Here is a 21,127-nt window from a genome sequence, read left to right as displayed (position 1 = left end):
CTTTTTCACTGACATTCCTGAACGATAACGAGGGTAACGATTATTGAACTTATGGAAAAAAACGTAAATTATTTACAAACTACGGCCTGCACTCACTTTATTCAACACCTAAACGTCACCACAGATATTCAGATTTAGGTTATGACATGTTCGATATGCCTCCCATCATTGGCGATGATGTGGCGCATATGAATAGCGAAATTTTCTATGACCCGCTGAAGCGTCGGAACATCGACTGTGTCGATGATCTCTCGAATGGCTGTTTTCAGCTTAGCAATGGTTTTGAGATTATTGCTGTACACCTTGTCTTTAATACAGCTCCACAAAGAGAAGTCACGTTTGTTCAGATCCGGAGAATACGGCAGCCAATCGAGTCCCATGCCAGTCGTCTCTGTGTACCTGAGAGCCAGAATGCGGTCACCAAAGTGCTACTCCAGGACAACAAAAAATCTCCTGCTTCGATGGGATGGACCTCCGTCGTGCATGAAACACATCCTGTCGAAATCAGGGCCACTGTCGCTAATGGGGATGAACCGAAATCTTCAGGTACCATTCGGTAGTCACCATGCGAACAAGGAATATCGCAGCGATTATTCCGTTCCCTGACTGGACACTGCACCCAAACAGCCACCCGTTGAGGGCGAAGAGACTTTTCGATCGCGAAATGTGTATTCTCAGTCCCCCCAAATGCGCCAGTTTTGCTTATTGACGAACCCATCCAAATGAATGGGGGCTTCGTCGCTAAACCAAACTATACAGCGCATCAGAATGAGATTTTCACTCTGCAGCGGAGTGTGCGCTGATATGAAACTTCCTGGCAGATTAAAACTGTGTGCCTGACCGAGACTCGAACTCGGGACCTTTGCCTTTCGAGGGCAAGTGCTCTACCATCTGAGCTACCGAAGCACGACTCACGCCCGGTCCCCACAGCTTTACTTCTGCCAGTTTTATGCAGCGCATCCTCCTGCACCTTTAATCCACAAAGACACACTCTCCTGTTAACTTATTTTACGATGATTCCTTGTTCTGAACGAAAACGCCTGGTTAGATATAAAGTAGGAAACACCCAAGTCCCTATTATAAACTTCTCCAACATGAAAAGTGCGGTAGGCTATAACATCTCTTGCATTAAATGCTTCCAAACCAGTAACATTCTTCACTTGATTACCAGGATAACGAACAACAGCAACAGTAATCCAACCATTACCAGCTTGATGTGCATCTAATTGGGTAAGTGTAAAATTAATAAAACAACCACAAAACACAGATGGACCTTGCAAAATAGTCTGTGCTCCTTTATTAGCAACTTGGACCTCCAGATCTTCTAAGGCCTTATAAACAGTTAGACGCGAACGTCTATATCTTCTCCTATAACGAGGCATCTCAAATAACAGTCCGGTGCTGCTGCACGCCGACTGAAGCCGGCTTAGACTCATTACTCCTTATATGAACACATGCGCGCCAGACCAAAAAAACAACCGCGAGCACCCTTTTTTGCCCGATGACGTCACTAACTTGATTCTCAGCGGCTGGCGACAAGTTAAAACTAGAGTCGCCAGCCAAGGACACTCTCTGGAGGCGCGCCACTGCTAACCTTGCAGTGTGAACGTCCTAACGCAAACCTTTCAGATGTTACGACGATTTTATTTTATATAGTTCAGTAATGGTCAGACTGTATCTTCCTTGAAGTTCAGTTGTCGCAAGCCGTCTTTTCTTTTGACGTTGTTCCATTATTCACCAGAGTGCCTCTTCGAGAGGCAGATGAGATTATTGCACAGAAATTAGACGAGAAGGCGAGCGATCTTTTCAAGCACGATCTGACCTCCACGTATTTTCTGTTTAGTGGAGAATATTACGATTAAACAGAAGGAGTCGCAATGGGGAGCCCACTCTCACCTGTGGTCGCGAATTTTTATATGGAGTACTTTGAGGAGGAAGTTTTGGCGTCATCCAGATGGGAACCTACTTGTTTTCTGCGTTATGTGGATGACACGTTCGTGATCTGGCCCCATGAAAGGAACAAGCTCCTAGACTTCCTTACACACCTGAACTCCATACATCCGAACTTCACTATGAAGACCGAAGCAGAAGGGAGATTACCATTCCTGGACGTCATGGTCAAAAGAAGAGCGGATGGCACCGTGGGCCACGGGGTACACAAGAAGAAAACGCACACCGACCTATATTTGCAAGCGGATAACTGCCACCACCCTGCGCAGAGGAATGTGGTGCTAAAAACACTGGTGCACAGGGAGCGCACCATCTCTGACGCAGAGAGTCTGCGCCAAGAGCCGGAACTCCTCAAAACTGTATTCCGGAAAAACGGGTACTCGGAAAGGCAGATCAGATGCGCTCTCCGCTCCACCTATTTAGTACAGCGTGTGGAGACGGATAAGTCAAGGAGAAAGAGATAGTCACTGACTATATACCGTATACTGGCGCACTATCGGGGAAAATAGGACGAATATTGAGGAAACACCGAGTAGTCTTTTCCCCACCAAATAAAACGCGAGCATTATTGGGAAGTATCAAAGACGAACTCGGTTTGCGGAAGGCCGGCATATACCAGATTCCGTGTCAATGTGGGAAGACTTACATTGGACAGACAGTGTGCACCATCGAAGATCGTTGCCGTGAACATCAGAGGTGCCGCGCGGTACTAGCCGAGTGGTCTAGGCGCTGCAGTCATGGACTGTGCGGCTGATACCGGCGGAGGTTCGAGTCCTCCCACGGGCATGGGTGTGTGTGTGTTTGTCCTTAGGATAATTTAGGTTAAGTAGTCTGTAAGCTTAGCGACTGATGACTTTACCAGTTAAGTCCCAGAAGATTTCACACACACCCAACATCAGGGGTAGACTCGAATTGGGTACCCCAAAAAGTCGGCTGTCGCAGTTCACTGTTTTTCCGAAAATCACGAAATGGGCTACCAACATACCAGGGTTCTGGCACAGACATCTAAATACTGCGACAGCGTCATTAGAGAGGCCATCGAAACCCGTACCAGGGACGGACTCATCAACTGAGATTGCGGCTACAACATCAGCAGGGCATGGGAACAGGCATTGAGTCTAATTAAAAAGACTCTCAGCAAAGGAAACTAACGGGCAACTAGGGCGGACGAGGCAATTACACCGACAGCACCACAGACGTTGATGCCAGCGTCTCACCGACCGCTTACGTGCGGGCGCGAACCGTGGAGAGAACGCCTCGAGAGGGGAGGGGATTTAAGACGGCTACCCACGATCAGGAGCTGTTTGTCAGCGCACCTGACGGTGGCGACATGTCTGATCGCCGAAATATTGTGCCCGTTGGACACTATAGACCAGCAGTACACCTGTGGACTGTTCGAGCGTCTTCTCTTTCTTTTCTCGCACATGTGAGAAAATTTTCTCTTACACTGTTCTGATGGTGATGCTATAACTTTCCTTCCCTTTACGAAGTTTACAATACCGGCTTGTAGTCAGCCTACGCTTTATTTCTTTCGTACAGAAAACTAGCGTATTTCCGATTCATTACGTATGCTTTTCACAGAAATAAAATTATATATAAGTTTGCACTTATCATACAGACTGATAGGTCCAGTAACTGATTTTTTTCGAAACCTAAGACAACATGAAATATGATACAAAAATTTAGTGTCAGGACTTGATCGACGAAAGTTCTGTTACAACCTGAACCAAAGTCAGGCTATGTTATTCAATAGAAGAACGACCTGCACAGTGCGAGATGAGGTACTGTCAGCACACATGCACTCGTATACACAATTATGGCACTGCCAGCCAGTAGTCTACGTGTACACAATTTCAGGCATTCCTGATCTTGGTACTGAGCTGTTGATTTAACCGACTGTACAAAGCTTTACAGAGAAATTGGATATAAATTTAACTGACACTGAAATTAAGTGTGACAGTGAGTGTGAATAATATTCCATATTCAGAGTCGCCTTTCAGTTAATTATGACATATCAAATCGAATTCCCCACTCAAACATTACTGATTATTGAAGAACTTGAAAAAATCAGCCAACCAGCTGCAACCAAAGGTTTCGATATTTGTAAAAATGTCGTCTTCGGAAGGAGTCACGGCATTTTTATAAATATGGAAACCTAGATCAAAATTTATATGTTTGCTGAATCGCAGCCATGTTTAAGATTTTACTGACTATTAATACATTTTTACTGTACAATATAATCCTCACATGTAGTCCTTGACTATAGGCTGCACACACACACACACACACACACACACACACACACACACACACACACACACACACACAGAGAGAGAGAGAGAGAGAGAGAGAGAGAGAGAGAGGATCGGTGAGAGAGGTTAATTAAAGGAAGTTATACTATCGTATGGTGCTGTATTCCCCATTCACTGTTCTTTTAAAAATTCCTAGGACACGGTAGTTCATTGTTATATGATATTCTAGATAATCTTCTGGATGATAGAAATCTGCTGAGTAGCAGGCGAAAACTTGTTGGATCGTTTTCCAAACTTTAGGCCATGAAACCTGGGGGTGACGGGCTTCGACGGGGTTTCGGGGCGGGTACTTTCGCAGAAAGCGGTAGATGTCGCGGGTGGTCGTCTTCCTGGTCCTGGGGAGCTCGGTGCATATGTAGCTGTATTCCAAAAAGAAACGGCCGATTTGCGACATCGGAGGTGAGATGTGTGCCAAAGACGTCGGTGGGCTTCTCGAATCAGGTGCGAGCTCGGTCGTCAACAGTCCAGTAAAACTAGCATTTTGGCATTCCCATAACTGGAGCATAGTATTGGTGTAAAGTGCCGTAGTCATGAGTCTCACGTTACTCAGATTGAGGTAAGGTGAGAGTTTCATACTGGACTTTGAAGATGTGTCCAGAACATACAAAATTCCCGAAAGCCGCCTGTAGTCTGGCTGCCATTGTCGCAGTGATGGGCAGAATCTGAGCGATGTGCGGTATCCGGGCTGCCAGGTGGGTATAGACGAAGGTGACTCTGTGGCACATATTCAGCGGTCGTAGTAGGTGATTTTGTATGTTTGCACGGATGCGTTGCAATAGCGCCCGAAAATTGATCGCCGAGGTGCGGCGAATGTCTCGCGTGTGCACCAATTCGAGACAGCGAATGGTGTCCACCAGTTGCAAGGGGACTACGCTGTCTGCGGGAAGGCCGCGGCCGTTCTTCATGGCGCATGATTATGCGATATTCATAGCGTCCCCTGCCCGTGCTCTGTAACAGGAAATCCACTGCATCGCAGCTTGTACGTCGGCCGCTGAACGTACGACGAGGGGCAAGTCGTCCGCGTAAGCTCGGCAGCGGAATATACGAGAGTAATCCCAAAAGTAAGGTCTCCTATGTTTTTATAAGTACATAGATCTGTTTATTGCTACAGTGGTTTAAATCAGTATACAGCTTGAACATTTAGCTATTTTTCGACATAATCACCATTTCTGTCGATGCATTTTTGTAGATGCTGTGCCAGTTTTGTACGACCATGTCATACGCCCTGCTGTTCAGAAAGTTATGAACCTCTTCTTTCACCTCGTCGTCGGAGCTGAATCCCTTTTCGGCCAAATGTTCTTTTAACCTAGGGAACTGGTGGTAGTCAGGACTATAGGGTGGGTGGGTGATTATGTTCCACTGAAACTGCTGCAGGACAGCAACGGTTTGCTGAGTGGTGTGTGGGCGAGCGTTGTCATGGAGAATGTGTACACCCTTGCTCAACATTCCTCTTCTCCCATTCTGAATTGACATTTGAGTTTTTTCAGAGTCTCACAGGACCTGTCAGCGTTAATTGTGGTCCCAGCGATTCACCTCCACAGCGTCTACAAAAATCCATCGACAGAAATGGTGATTATCTCGAAAAATAGCTAACTGTTCAAGCTGTAAGCTGCTGTAAACCATTGTAGAAGTATACAGGAATATGTACTTATAAAAAATAGGATACCCCACTTTTGGGATTACCCTCGTATGATCCCGCAGTGGAATACCTGTCAAGCGTCGCCGTAATCCGCAAATGAGTGATTCCATCGCAATGGCACCGTCGACAGTGGGCAACCCTGCTGTACCGAGCGTTCAATCCGTATAGGATCTGTGAGTCTGCCGTTGCCGAGAAGTCTGGACGTTCCCCCACGAAGGAGCCGCATAAACACTTCCGTGGACGTCGGGAGAATCACCATCCGGTCCATCACTGCGTTGAGGAATGCATGATTGACGCTGTCAGACGCTTGTTTGAAGTCAATGGAGATTAAAGCGTGTGGCAGTCGCGAGAGTGTTGCCACAGCGATCACATCTCGATATTCACTGAAGGTTGTCTGTATATTAAGATCGCCTCCTAAGGATTTTTGTTCGTGGGAAACAATGTCTCGTAATACATGTTTGAGTCGCACAGCTAGCAGGCGTGTGAAAATCTTGAAGTTGGAACTGAGTAACGTGATCGGCCCATAACTGTTGAGCCGTGTTCCTCCTTCAGGTTTCGGCACTGGTACGAGGAAGTCTGCCACGATCGGTGGTAGCTCAAATGCCGCGTCGGACGTAAGTTCCCAGTACATGTCTCTCCATCATGGCAGCATCAAATCTTGGAAGGTTCTGTAAAATTCGACAGGTAAACCATCCGGGCCGGGAGACAGATTCAGTGATCCTTTGGCCACAGCGCCATGGAAGTCGTCGGTGGTCACTTCCGCAGTCAGGAGAGATGCAGTCGCGGCATTTAGTGTACAATGTATCTCCTGGTCAACCTCAGCAATGATCTCTGCATCGGCAGGTACTTCTTGATGGAAAAGTCTGTCCGCAGTCATGGACTGTGCGGCTGGTCCCGGCGGACGTTCAAATCATCCTTCGGGCATGGGTGTGTGTGTTTGTCCTAGGGACAATTTAGGTTAAGTAGTGTGTAAGCATATGAACTGATGACCTTAGCAGTTAAGTCCCATAAGACTTCACACACATCTGAACATCTAAAAAGTCTGCAGTGTGTTGTGAAGGCATCCACAGTGGTAGCTTGCGAAGTCAGCCTTCGTCCATCAGGTAGGTCTAAAGTTGTCATTAAAGCCTGTCGGCGTCGCCAAACATTTTGAACAATATGATGCGTAGATGGTTCTTCACCGTTAATTCTATCTTGGCTGCGTGCTCGTACAAAGGCTTCCTCTAGACGGCACCTGGTCAAGGTTAAAACCTTTGCCTAACGTTGAGCATCTTTTAGATGATCCGGGGATAGAGGATGATCCATGAGCTCGCGTAGAGTGCTGCAGTGGAAATCTGTTGTGCGGTGATTGCAACTGGCTTTTGCTCTGCCATAGTGCGTCAAGGTGCGTCGGATGGCCGGTTTGCCACACAGTAACCACAATTGCAGAGTGGTCTCGTAACGAATGATGCGTTGAACACAAGTGTGCCACGTGTCGGTGACCTGTTGTCGACATTCAGGGTCCCGCAGTAGTGTGACGTTGTGTTTCCAAGGTCCTGCTTGCGCCATATGGATTGCTTACGTAGGTTCATGGTACAGATGTAGATGTCAAGGTCTGAAAAGGCAGACGGACAACGTTCCACGTCGAGGAGAACGGATTTTAGAGCGTCAGAGATATATTTTCTATCGAATCGGCTGGCAAAGTGTCTCGTGATGGTTATATGCCCCGGGCGGTCGCCATGTACCACTCTCCAAGTGTGGAGGAGACCTAAGCGGCGGACTAGGAAACGAAGTTCTGGACATATGGTGAAATGACGGTATTGGTCTGTACACTCGAGAACACAGCTGAAATCTCCACCTACGATGAGATGATCGTATCTGCCGAGGAATAAAGGCGTAAAACTGGGAGCGATCCCTCCGTTTATCAGTGCCAGATGGGGCGTAGAGATTTATGATTTTGATTCCTTCAACTGTTATGGCTACCCCTCGCACCATTGGGAGATATGCGACATCGAGAACTGCAATCCCTTCTTGGAGGAGGATGGCTGCGCTTGTGTCTTCCACAGCTTCTGGGGCGGCGTACGTCTCGTATCCATAACAACCCGGACCAAGTTGCTGTCCTCAGTTCTTGTAACAGGACGACGTCGCTGTCCGCTGCTCTTAGCGTGTCACGGAGCAGTGAAAGTTCAACGTGGGAGCCGATATTATTAGTGTCGGTGGTAGCTATTCGGTATGCCTGATTGGGGTTCCGTGCTGTTGATAGGTTCGCAGCTGGTGAAGATTGTCGTGATGGATTCTGGAAGTCCATAGAAGTCGCAGGGGTCGTTGTAGAAAGATCCCCCATTTTAGTGTTGGTCTAACGGAGGAACAGATCTCATTTCCGCATCGGGTGCTGGTGGGAAATCCTTGTCATCCGCCCACGAAAAATGTCCGACAGTTTTGAAACCGGCTAGAGGTGGCAGCGCTGGCCGAGTCGGTTCAATTGCGTCAGTGACGGCGGGCGTGTTATGTTCTACTGCTTCTGGGTGCGGGTCTTGCTTACGATCTCTATGGACGGCTCATCGTCTTGTGGATGACTCGTCTGCCTGGCAGAGGAGAAAGAGCTATCGTGTACTCCGTCAGAGTTATATTCCATCTCATCGTCCGGTGGAGGGGGCTCAGTGGTCGATTCTGATGTCTTGCGGCCTTTTTTTCGTCGTTTGGGCGACTTTTGCTTCCGGCAATGTTTTTCGGTGTCTGAGGAAGGAAGAGATTCGCGTTGTTCCGGTACAAAAGCCGCGGTTGCTATGATTCAGTCTTCAGTCTCCATAAAGCTCTCGCTGGTATTCTCGTGATCTTCGGTGTTGATATCGTCGTGTCGTAGTTTTGTGATGCGCCGTTGCAGGCATTCATCACGGACGTGGTCTTCTTTGCCACAACCGGAACATGTTTGAGGTTGTCCGTCGTAGATGACCACCGCATGGCGGCCGCTGAGAGAGACATCTATTTGGACTTGCCTCACACCATTGGGCACCGGATACGTCGTAAACTGTGCCTATGTCACGGCTACGTGACTGGACTTTTCCGTACTGGCTTAGCGCCGCGATTACTTCATCTTCATTCACCTCGAAAGGCAGTTCGAATACACGGATCGTTCGAAGGCCAAGTCCTGCATGGTCGACATCCACAGGCCCGACGTTGCCGTCGGAGTATCGACATTTTAGTCCAAGTCGCGCCCGTTGAATAATCTCGTTGTAGGCAGAGTCGGAAGTCAACATAAACAACGGTACTAACGATCGATAGGTGTCTGCCGATGAGATCGTCACGGGGGATCTTCATATCATCGAGTAGGAAGCGTTCGACGGCCAGTGCTTTGGATCGTGCGTATTCATTTCAGAAGGTGAACTTAAGAGTGTTCTTCCTGTAAGAGTGGGCCATTATAGCTTGTTCGACTGAGAAGCGCAGTGATGGGGAAGTAAACAAACACACAGCGCGCGCAGCGGTGTGGACGGCTGAGCGCGGTCCGCACTGCAAACTACCATCTGAGCTACCCAAGAACGACTCCCGAGCCGTCCTCACAGCTTCCATTTGCCAGCACCTCGTCTCCTACATTCCAAACTTACAAGAAGAACGAAAATCTCATTCCGGAAACATCCCCCAGGCTGTGACTAAGCCATGTCTCAGCAATATACTTTCTTCCAGGAGTGCTAGTTCTGCAAGGTTCGCGAAAGACCTTCTGTGAAGTTTGGAATGTAGGAGACGATGTACTGGCAGAATTCAAGCTGTGAGGACGGATCCTGGCTCGTGTATGGGTAGTTCAGATGGTAGAGTAATTGCTCCCGAAAGGCAAAGGTTCCGAGTTTGAGTCTTTGTCCTGCACACAGTTTTAATCTACCAGGAAGTTTCGTATCAGCGCACAATCTGCTGCAGAGTGAAACTCTCATTCTGGAAACTTCTGACTCCCCCTAATTTTTTTCAGATGTTCGTTTCACAGACGAGACGTCATTCTCCAACAAGAGAGTTATCAGTACAATAAATGTGCATTATAGGTCCGGCAACAATCTGCGATGGCTCCTACAGACAGAGCATAAACGTCCACTGAACGTTAATGTTGGGTGCGCATTCTTGGAGTCACCATTATCGGACCTTTCGTTGCAAATAGCAACTAGACTGGCAGACAATATGCCCGATTTTAAGACACACTCTCCCTGTTCTCTTTGACGCCGTCATGTGGTATCAGCATGATGCATGCCCTGCACGTAACAGCTTACGAGCACGATGAATTCTGGACCGTAAATATCCTGGTAGGTGGGGAGGACGTTATTGGCCACTTAATTGGCCTGCCCGATCCTCGGATATTACACCCATGAATTGTTTTCTGTGGATGGCAGTGAACAATGCTGTCGTCCGCCCCCGGTAGAAGATTGGTCAGCGCGGCAGAATATCAATCCTAAGGACCCGGGCTCGATCCCCAGCTGGGTCGGAGATTTTCTCCGCTCAGGGGCTGGGTATTGTGTTGTCCTAATCATCATCACTTCATCCCCATCGACGCACAAGTCAAATCGAAAGCCTTGCACCTGGCAAACGGTCTACCCGACGGGAGGCCCTAGTCACACGACATTTACATTTATTTAAGGATGCTTTCTACCAAAATGTTCCAACAGCTCCAGAGGACATGCAGCAACGCATTATTGATGATCATACAGTCGCCACAGAGGGAATTGAAGCACAGTGTAGGGAGTCCTACATCCACAGAGAGACACAATGTATGAACGCCAATGATCACCATTTTGAGCAGGTGTTACAACGCTCTGTTTTCTATATAGTGGTAGTATCACAGTAAAAGCTATTACACAGGCCCATGTTACTTCTGCAGGGCCATAAGTATTGTAATACGGTATTGTACAATAACAAGATCCAGTTACTGTACCAATGTTTATTGGTAATTTGTAAAATGAGGATAAATGGTGTGCTTAATGAAATGCAATGAAGTGATATTTAAATTAGAGAAGTTATGTATTATTTATCATTTTCACAAAAAATGGCTCTGAGTCCCCTAGAACTGAGAACTAGTTAAACCCAACTAACCTAAGGACATTACAAACATCCATGCCCGAGGCAGGATTCGAACCTGCGACCGTAGCGGTCTTGCGGTTCCAGACTGCAGCGCCTTTAACCGCACGGCCACTTCGGCCGGCTATCATTTTCACAGCTACCAGCTTTATGAATAAAATAGTACAGTGTGACACATTATCGAATAGCTCTTGGAAAGAGTGAATGTATTCTTGAGTAAAATGTACATGGTTCCGTTAAAAATATTTAACCTCTAGCCGTCATTTCCTACAATGTGGGGGCACACAGATCGTATACCCTCAGCAAGAACTATTTAGTGATGTTAAAAAAACACTGATTGAAACAATTTTTCATTTAACGCACCAGAAAAAAGTTATTTAAGGTGAGCATGATACATGGGACACCCTGTATAGTGCAAACTGCCTAAGCCCCTACCCACAGCATAACACACGTCGACGCCACTGTGTGACCTTAGGCATGTTTCTGATGACGTCATGACAGCTGTGTGGAGCTGTGTAAACTGTTTGCCTTTCTCTGCTTCATTAAGCTTGAAAGCCCTGTTTGAGTCTCTACAGCCCCTTATGATATCTCCAGTGTTACGAGACAACTCGTAGGCGCAGGGACTTGCCTTGGACGCGACCTAATAGCCGCAAAACAAAATTCACGTAGGACTCAAAAGCAAAGTATTTGAGACTTTTAGGTAGAGGATTAATTAATTTTATGCAAAGACTCAGTACTACACCCACAAGAATGGTAATCATCATACATTATTTTTGTTGGAGTTTAGTGTTATTATTAGGCGTAACAGGGCTTATAAGGGGCCTATACAGTGTCAGATGTTGAACGATCACTATGGAGGCCACTGAGAAGACGTGTACTCGAGTGTGACAACGTTACCATCGTTTGACCGAGTCTGAACGAGGACTCATTGTTAGTATCCATTTGGTAGGCTGGTCGAATCCTGAAGTGGCCAGATTTGTGGGATATTCTGATGTGAAAGTGGTGCAGTGTTAGACAGCGTGGGAATCTTAGGGCAGATATACTTGTCATTAAGATTCCGCCACAAGGTAGGATCAGCGTATTGTCCTCCAAGAACATTGTAACTCTTTGTCATCTGCATCTGCGATCCGATAACAAATCAGAGTTAATGTCACTTCACTTGCTAATCAGCATAAGACCCACCCCCTGATACCCCATGGTTGGGTCGTGTCTGGCCTCTCAGCCTCTGCGTCCGTCTGCCGAGCCTGGAAAAGCCAACGCTGGCCACCAACACCCTTGCAGCCACATGAACGATTACACATAATGAGATTTTCACTCTGCAGGTGAGTGTGCGCTGATATGAAACTTTCTAGCAGATTAAAACTGTGTGCCTGACCGAGATTCGAACTCGAGAGCTTTGCCTTTCGCGGGCAAGTGTTCTACCAACTGAGCTACCCAAGCAGGACTCACGCTTTTTCCCCACAGCTTTACTTCCGCCAGTACTTCGTCTCCTACTTTCCAAACCTCACAGAAGCTCTCCTGCGAACCTTGCAGAACTAACACTCCTGGAAGAAAGGATATTGCGGAGACATGGCTTAGCCACAGCCTGGGGAACGTTTCCTGAATTAGATGTTCACTCTATTGCGAGGTGTGCGCTGATATGAAACTTCCTGGAAGATTGAAACTAGTTCTGCAAGGTTCGCAGGAGAGCTTCTGTGAAGTTTGGAAAGTAGGAGACGAGGTACTGGCGGAAATAAAGCTGTGAGGAGGGGGCGTGAGTAGTGCTTGGGTAGCTCAGTGGTAGGGCATTTGCCCGCATAAGGCAAAAGACCCAAGAACGAGTTTACGTCCGGCACGCAGTTTCAATCTGCCAGGAAGTTTCACGATTACACATGTCTGCCACATGGAGACAGTCCATATGTTATATATTTTTTTCTCTTTTTTGTGGGGGGAAGGGGGGGAGGGGGGAGGCAGCTCTTTACTTACACAAAATAAAGTGACCGTTTCGTGAATATGAAGTAAAAGTAAATCGTTTAAAAGAAAACATATGATTGGATGAATGATAGATGTTATTGCCCAATCTTGATGTCTCAGGGTGAATACCGTGGTATTTGTCACCGAGCCGTTGACTCCCGAAGCCATACTTGATTATGTGTTAGTGCAGGGATAGAGGACTACAAGCAATATACCGTGTCATCCCACACCATTGGCCGGAGAGTATCAACAGCCAGCCTAGAGACTTAATGTCACATGTGTAGGCTGCCACAAACATCACAATACAAACCGTTGCGTTAGGAGTGATGCTGTTATCAAGAAGCATGGACTGCTGATGAACGGCGCCGCATTCTGTCTTAATCACGTTTCTACACTATCCCAGATGGTCATCGTCAGAGAACATAGCGGAGACCTAGGTAGAGGTCCCGTTTATCAAATGTTTTGTAGAGGCACAGCAATGTTAATCCTTGCGTTACAGTGTGGGGAGCCAACTAGTATGACTTCGGCTCATGCCTGGAGAGCACCTTAACGCCACAAAAATAAGTCACGGACATACTGCGTTCTCATGTATTACTTCTCATTCGACAGGCTTTTGGTGCCGTTTTTGGGCAGGGTAATGCTCGCCTACATATGGCACATGCCTCTCCGAACTGTCTCAGTGATGCTGAGTTGCTCTTGGGGTCAGCAAGGCCCGCAGATCCGTTCCTGATAGAATTTGGACCAGCTCATCGTCTCAGTGCTACAACCCATGATCTCAAGAAACAGTTGCTACAGCTGTGGGCCTGCATGCTCCTTTCGTCCAGATTCAGTGCATGCATCCACTCCGTAGATAGTGCTACGTCTTAGTGGTAAGTAGGCTCTTACTGCGAAGTTCTTCGTAAATATGACACGATATTGGAATCATTGAAACAACATCAAATACCCTATCAGCAGATGAAGTTTCGTATCGTTTCCTCCCTCCGTTCTTGGTGATTCACATTTTTGGCAAGCAGTGTATAATGCGGGTGGGCCGCGTCGAGCGGCAAGTTCGTCTCGGCTGCTGCCAGGGCGTCAAGTTTCGCAACGTTCGTTCTGGTGCAACGAGAGGGCGGGCTGCATGTGCATATGATTGCCGTTAGCACTAGCATAACTGAGACTGCGGTGAAGTAGGATGGACGCAAGGAACAACAGTGTCGTCTACTACAGCTCTGTCACAACACTGGAAGCGTTGGGCAAGCGTTTGCGGAACGGCTATGGGCCGTACAGGCGCGCCGGCTGCTGGTAGCCGAGCGGTTCAAGGCGCTTCAGTCTGGAACCGCGCGACCGCTACGGTCGTAGGTTCGAATCCTGCGTCGGGCATGGATTTGTGTGCCGTCCTTAGGTTAGTTAGGTTTAAGTAGTTCTAAGTTCTAGGGGACTAATGACCTCAGATGTTAACTCCCATTGTGCTCAGAGCCATTTGAACCGTACAGGCGTGGTGACTAAGTTGTTCACAACGGCGGGAATTGGTCTGAAGGTATTGAGGTGGAAGAGTGTTGCTGCTTGACCAAGAATAACGTGCTTGTACGTGAAGGAGCTGTCTATAGAGCATCGCAAAATGGTCAGCGTGGGACATGGCTGCAGTGTCGTCACAGACAACCTTGTGGAGCAGTTAGTATACAAGGGCCACCAGAAAATAACGTCCGATCAATCGCGAAATGGAAACCACAGTGAAAATCCGATGAAGCTTTGTATGTCGGGCAGTGTCTCTAGTTTGCCTATTGATCCCGTCACGCCGCTCTTTTCAGCTTTGTCTCCAGCCAATTATGACTGCCCGTAAGACATTTCGTCTGATCTCATGCATCCCACACAACGTAACTGCGAGATCAGAGAAGAAATGTCTGATCACTCACAATGGAGCCCGTAATAGGCTCCTCATAAGTTTCATCTCTGGTCATATGAAACGCTGGCTGTGAAGACATTTTGGGCCTGCCACTGTGGCCTAGCGGTTCTAGGTGCTTCAGTCCGGAACCGCGCTGCTGCTACGCTCGCAGGTTCGAAACCTGCCTCGGGCATGGATGTGTTTGATGTTCTTAGGTTAGTTGGGTTTAATTAGTTCTAAGTCTAGGGGACTGATGACCTCAGATGTTAAGCTATTCTTGTGCATGTCTTCATTTCCAACCGACTCCGTTTCTAGTGAATACTGTTTTCTATAAGATGAGAAACAGCTTTGCACCGATAAAACAGAGAAATGCAGGAATCGTGGAGGCGACTCGAAGCCTACACTACAAACGTTATCGAAATATGAGACAAGAAGAGACTGATTTACAGATTCTGAAGAACATAACCTCTTTTCAGCAATATACAACCGTTTCACCGTCTACTAATAGTCGAGAAACTTATTGTACCTTTGGTTCACTAGTCTTGTGCTCATTCGATAATGATATTATAACTTACAGTGGCCAAAAGTTGCCTATAAGATAGTAAGTTAACTCGAATACCACATACAAATGGCTTGCTAGGAAACAGTCTTTTCTTTGTCTTTACTTCACTGGAAGAAGAATAAGCTTTCGTGCTATACGCATTGTGTACGTCTGGTAATCAAATTAACACCGCAGCTGTTTTCGTAAATTACACTGTAAGAAATATTGCAACCAACCACAAGTTTTATTGAAATTGTTTTGTTATGCTATTATTAGTTTTGGGACCGAGCCTATCGTCAGATGGTGCCGTTGACTTCTTTGCAAGTTTTCCATTTCAGCCCTTTCTGAAGTCATGCACAGTTTTCTTTTACTTGGCGGGAAAGTGCAAGCTTCAACTAATGAAAATAATACTTGCTATAGCACTTAACAAAAGGTGTCTAGCTGAAATACCGCTCCCAAAGTATATCAAAGTGAGCATCAAGAACAACAGTAAAAGAGCACAACTAGCAAAGGACAAAATGTAAGACTTGCAAAGAATTCAACGGTAAAATATGAAGATAGAATCAGGCCCGAAACTAAGAACAATACCATAAAATAATTTCAAGAACTTGAAGCTGGTTGTCTTGTAAGAAGGTTGTTTCGGTTTTTATGTCGGTAACGCCACGTAGCGCTCTGTATGAAAATCACTGACTGTGCTGTGTGCAGTCTGTGGCTGGTTATCATTGTTGGAATATTCGCTATTGTAGTGTTGGGCAGCTGGATGTGAACAGCGCGTAGCGTTGCGCAGTTGGAGGTGAGCCGCCTGCAGTGGTGGATATGGGGAGAGAGATGGCAGAATTTTGAGAACGGACGATCTGGACGTGTGTCCATCAGAAAGAGTAAATTTGTGATACTGGATATCATGAACTGATATATATATGGTGACTTTAAAAGATTATTAAAGTAGATACATTGTTTGTTCTCTATCAAAATCTTTCATTTGCTAACTATGCCTATCAGTAGTTCGTGCCCTCAGTAGTTAGAATCTTTTATTTAGCTGGTAGTAATGGCGCATGCTGTATTGCAGTAGTTTGAGTAACGAAGATTTTGGTCAGGTAAGTGATTAATGAAAGGTATAGGTTTTTGTTAGTCAGGGCCATTCTTTTGTAGGAATTTTTGAAAGTCAGATTGCGTTGCGCTAAAAGTATTGTGTTAGTTTAGTGTTGATCAGAATAAGTAAAGAGAAAAAAAATATCTGAGAACGTTCAGTTCTGCTCAGCTGTTTGGGAAATTAAATAACGTAAGAGGTTTATCAGCACAGTAATTCGTTAATTTTTCAAAGGGGATGTGGCAGTCTTTACTACTAGTGGAGCCAATAGGTCCTAGCATCCTCACAATCTGTGTTACTGCGAAACTACCATCATGTGATGTAATTTTCAAATGGCTCTGAGCACTATGGGACTTAACATCTGAGGTCATCAGTCCCCTAGAACTTAGAACGACTTAAACCTAACTACCCTAAGGACATCACACACATCCATGTCCGAGGCAGGATTCGAACCTGCGACCGTAGCGGTCACGCGGTTCCAGACTGAAGCGCTTAGATCCGCTCGGTCACACCCGCCTCGCTTGTAATTTTCAAAATCGTCAAAGTTTCCAAATATCAGTTCAATATTTGGGCTTCATTATCAGTAAATACAGCATCCTTCCAACACCTACAAGTAGCTGTTAAAAGTCCTCCAGTTGTAAAAAGAGCTGCGATAGTTCGAGGAAGATGTGAATAACTACTCTCAGTCTATTCACTGTTTTGTTCAGATTTTCAATGGCGTCAGTACATTCAGTAAAAAGGAGAAAATTTTACCTGCTCTCTTTAATTCGACCGATTCTCTCGTCGATTAAAACAATCCCAACTGGCAGTTAAATATTAAGTGTTGTACTCTCCGGATAAACTATTGTTACTGCCTATGCGGAGAAGCAGTAAGCTGGGGCATTGCTTTCACTTATCTCACATATCAAGAAAGACCGGGTATCAAACAAGTTGAGCAAGCTACACGAGAATGCAGACCTGCTCTCCAGGCCGCCAGGAGACTCTAATTTCGATAAACATGATTACGCTTCCTTCAGTCTCTGGATCTTATTACGTTCTCGAATAATTTCCCACCGCATCATCTATAGTCGCAACTGAATCACAAAAGAAAACCGTGTTCCCTGCTGTTAAAGAATGGACGAAAATAGGCTGGCCACACTACTCAGCATCTACATCTACATACATACTCCGCAATCCACCATACGGTGTGTGGCGGAGGGTACCTCGTACCACAATTAGCATCTTCTCTCCCTGTTCCACTCCGAAACAGAACGAAGGAAAAATGACTGCCTATATGCCTCTGTACGAGCCGTAATCTCTCTTATCTTATCTTTGTGTCCTTCCGCGAAATGTAAGTTGGCGGCAGTAAAATTGTACTGCAGTCAGCCTCAGATGCTGGTTCTCTAGATTTCCTCAGTAGCGATTCACGAAAAGAACGCCTCCTTTCCTCTAGAGACTCCCACCCGAGTTACTGAAGCATTTCCGTAACACTCGCGTGATGATCAAACCTACCAGTAACAAATCTAGCAGCCCGCCTCTGAATTGCTTCTATGTCCTCCCTCAATCCGACCTGATACGGATCCCAAACGCTCGAACAGTACTCAAGAATAGGTCGTATTAGTGTTTTATAAGCGGACTCTTTTTACAGATGAACCACATCTTCCCAAAATTCTACCAATGAACCGAAGACGACTATCCGCCTTCCCCACAACTGTCATTACATGCTTGTCCCACTTCATATCGCTCTGCAATGTTACGCCCAAATATTTAATCGACGTGACTGTGTCAAGCGCTACACTACTAATGGAGTATTCAAATATTGCAGGATTCTTTTTTCCTATTCATCTGTATTAAATTAACATTTATCTATATTTAGAGTTAGCTGCCATTCTTTACACCAATCACAAATCCTGTCCAAGTCATCTTGTATCCTCTTACAGTCACTCAACGACGACACCTTCCCGTACACCACAGCATCATTAGCAAACAGCCACACATTGCTATCCACCCTATCCAAAAGATCATTTATGTAGATATAAAACAACAGCAGAACTACCACGCTTCCCTGGGGCACTCCAGATGATACCCTCACCTCCGATGAACACTCACCATCGAGGACAACATGCTGGGTTCTATTACTTAAGAAGTCTTCGAGCCACTCACATACTTGGGAAATAATCCCATATCCTCGTATCTTAGTTAGGAGTTTGCACTGGGGCACCGAGTCAAACGCTTTCCGGATGCCATATTCCTATGCCTGTGTGAAACTCGTAATATTTCGAGTTGGACGTAGCACATTTCTAGCTGTCTTACATGTGACATAAGTTGCACTAACTAGTAGTAGATGTACCACCAACGTAAATGTGGCTTGGTGACACCATAAATGAAAAGGACCGTAATAAAACAACAGTATCTACAAACAAACATTTTCAATGAAGGGAGGAAGTACCCACTTTGCACGTTATTAATAGAGATTTACTGGTTTATCTTGTTACTTGAGTTACGCATGATCGTAAGTATGGACGGTGATTTTCTTCAACGCTGCTTTTCTCATCGTATACATAGTACCTACGAATGCAGAGCAACGGGTGGTGAATGGACATTATACTGAGGTAGGTGGACAGTAAAGAAATCGCGAAACGAGTCCCACCAACCCCGCCCCGCCGCACTTGGGGACAATATTTTCAACTCAGCATCGTCAAACACCAGCATCATGATCATAGTTGCCACATTATCTCGAAATCATGGAACAAAATGAGTTGCATCCAATGGGAGTCTTTAAAGAGACTGCTAAGTAGCCTTTTTTATGGACTGGAATCTTTAAGAATACATTTTTTCTTTCCAGAAATATGAAAGAAAGTGCTTCGGATGAGAAGTTTCGGTGCATGTACAACTTCTTCGACAACCCTCTAATTTTTAATGAAACTTTCGACGAATGTCTTGAGAATATTGTGGAAGTCCATTGTCCTTTCAATGTCGGATTCATCAGAGGTGAGCTTTGCGTAAACCAATATTTCCTTTTTGGGTCAGCTAGTCTTGGATAACACTCTACGTGTCGCGGCGTGGAATGTCAGAAGCTTGAACGTGGAAGGGAAGCTAGGAAACTTGAAAAGGGGAATGCATAGGATCGGTCTAGATATAATAGCTATCAGTGAAATGGAATGAAAAGAAGACAAGGATATCTGATCATATGAGTATAGGGCAATATCAAAAGCAACAGAAAATTTTAAAACGAGAGTAGGATTTGTTATGACTAGGAAGGTAGACCAGAGAGAGTGTTACTGTGAACAGTTCAGTGAGAGGGTTGTTCTTATCCGAACCGGCAGCAAACCAACAACGACAACGATAGTTCCGGTATACATGCCGACGTCGCAAGCTAAAGATGAAGACCTAAAGTACATGACGTTATTGAAAGAGTGATACAGTAAGTAAAGGGAGATGGAAATCTAATAGTCATGGGGGACTGGATTGCGGTTGTAGGGGAAGAGCAGAGGAAAAGGTTACTGGAGAATATGGGCTTGGTACAAGGACTGGGAGAGAAGAAAGTCTAATGGAGTTCTGTAATTAATTTCAGTTAGTAATAACGAACACTCTGTTCAGGAATCGTGAGAGTAGGAGGTATACTCGGAAAAGGCCAGGTGACACGGGAGGATTTCAGTTAGATTACATCATGGTCAGACAGAAATTCCGAAATCAGGCGTACACAGGAGCAGATATGCACTCACATCACAATGTATCAGTGATGAAGATTAGGCTGAAGTTTAAGAGATTAGGTAGGAACAGTCAGTACGCAAAGAAGTAGGATACGCAAATACTGAGGAGTGACGAGATACGCTTGAAGTTCCCCAAGGCTGTAGATACAGCAATAAGGAATAGCTCAGTAGGCAGTACAGTCGAAGAGGAATGGGCGTCACTAAAAAGGGCAGTCACACAAGTTGGAAACAAAAACATAGATACAAAGAAGGTAACTGTGAAGAAACCATGTATAACAGAAGAAATACTTCAGTTGATTGATGAATGAAGGAAGTATAACAATTTTCACGGAAATTCAGGAATGCAGATATACGAGTCCCTGAGGAATGAAATTAATACGAAGTGCAGGAAAATTAAGACAAAATGACTGTATAAAAAATGTGAAGAAATGGAAACAGAAATTACTGTTGAAAGGATAGACAAATATGTAGGAAAGTCATAACAACCTTCGGTAACATTAAAAACAAGGATACTAACATCTAGAATTCAAAGGGAACTGCACTTTCATATGCAGAGGAGAGAGCGGATTGGTGAAAAGAGTACACTGCAGGCCTCTATGTGAGGCAAGATTTGTCTAATGTGATAGAAGAAAGATCAGGAGTGGATTTAGAACAGATAGGAGATCCAGTATTAGAATCAGAATTTAAGAGAGCTTCGGAGGAGTTAAGATAAAATAAGGCAGAAGGGGCAGATAACATTCCATCACAGTTTCTAAAATCATTGGGGGAAATGGATACAAATGACTGCTCACGTTGGTATGTAGAATGTATGTGTCTGACGACATACCATCTGACTTTCGGAAAATTATCATCAACATCATTCCGAAGACTGAAAGAACTGACAGGTATGAGAATTATGGCACAGTCAGATTAACAGCTCATGTATCAGATTGCTGACAAGAACAATACACAGAAGAATGGGAAAGAAAATTGAGGATGTGTTAGATGACGATCAGTTGGCTTCAGGAATGGTAAAGGCACCATAGAGGCAATACTGACGTTGCGGTTAATAATGGAAGCAA

The 21,127-nt window shown here is 45.6% G+C and overlaps 1 non-coding gene across 1 annotated transcript; it reads right to left on the bottom strand.

Moving 5' to 3' along the window:
- Positions 1-832: 832 nt before the first annotated feature.
- On the bottom strand, positions 833-907 carry Trnas-cga. Its single transcript has one exon. It is a non-coding gene; the product is annotated as a tRNA-Ser (tRNA).
- Positions 908-21,127: the final 20,220 nt, after the last annotated feature.

Source organism: Schistocerca piceifrons, chromosome 6 (genome assembly GCF_021461385.2).
Source record: "Schistocerca piceifrons isolate TAMUIC-IGC-003096 chromosome 6, iqSchPice1.1, whole genome shotgun sequence".
Taxonomy (NCBI): domain Eukaryota; kingdom Metazoa; phylum Arthropoda; class Insecta; order Orthoptera; family Acrididae; genus Schistocerca; species Schistocerca piceifrons.
The sequence above is the reverse complement of the archived record's forward strand: the minus strand, read 5'-3'. Positions and strand labels throughout refer to the sequence as shown.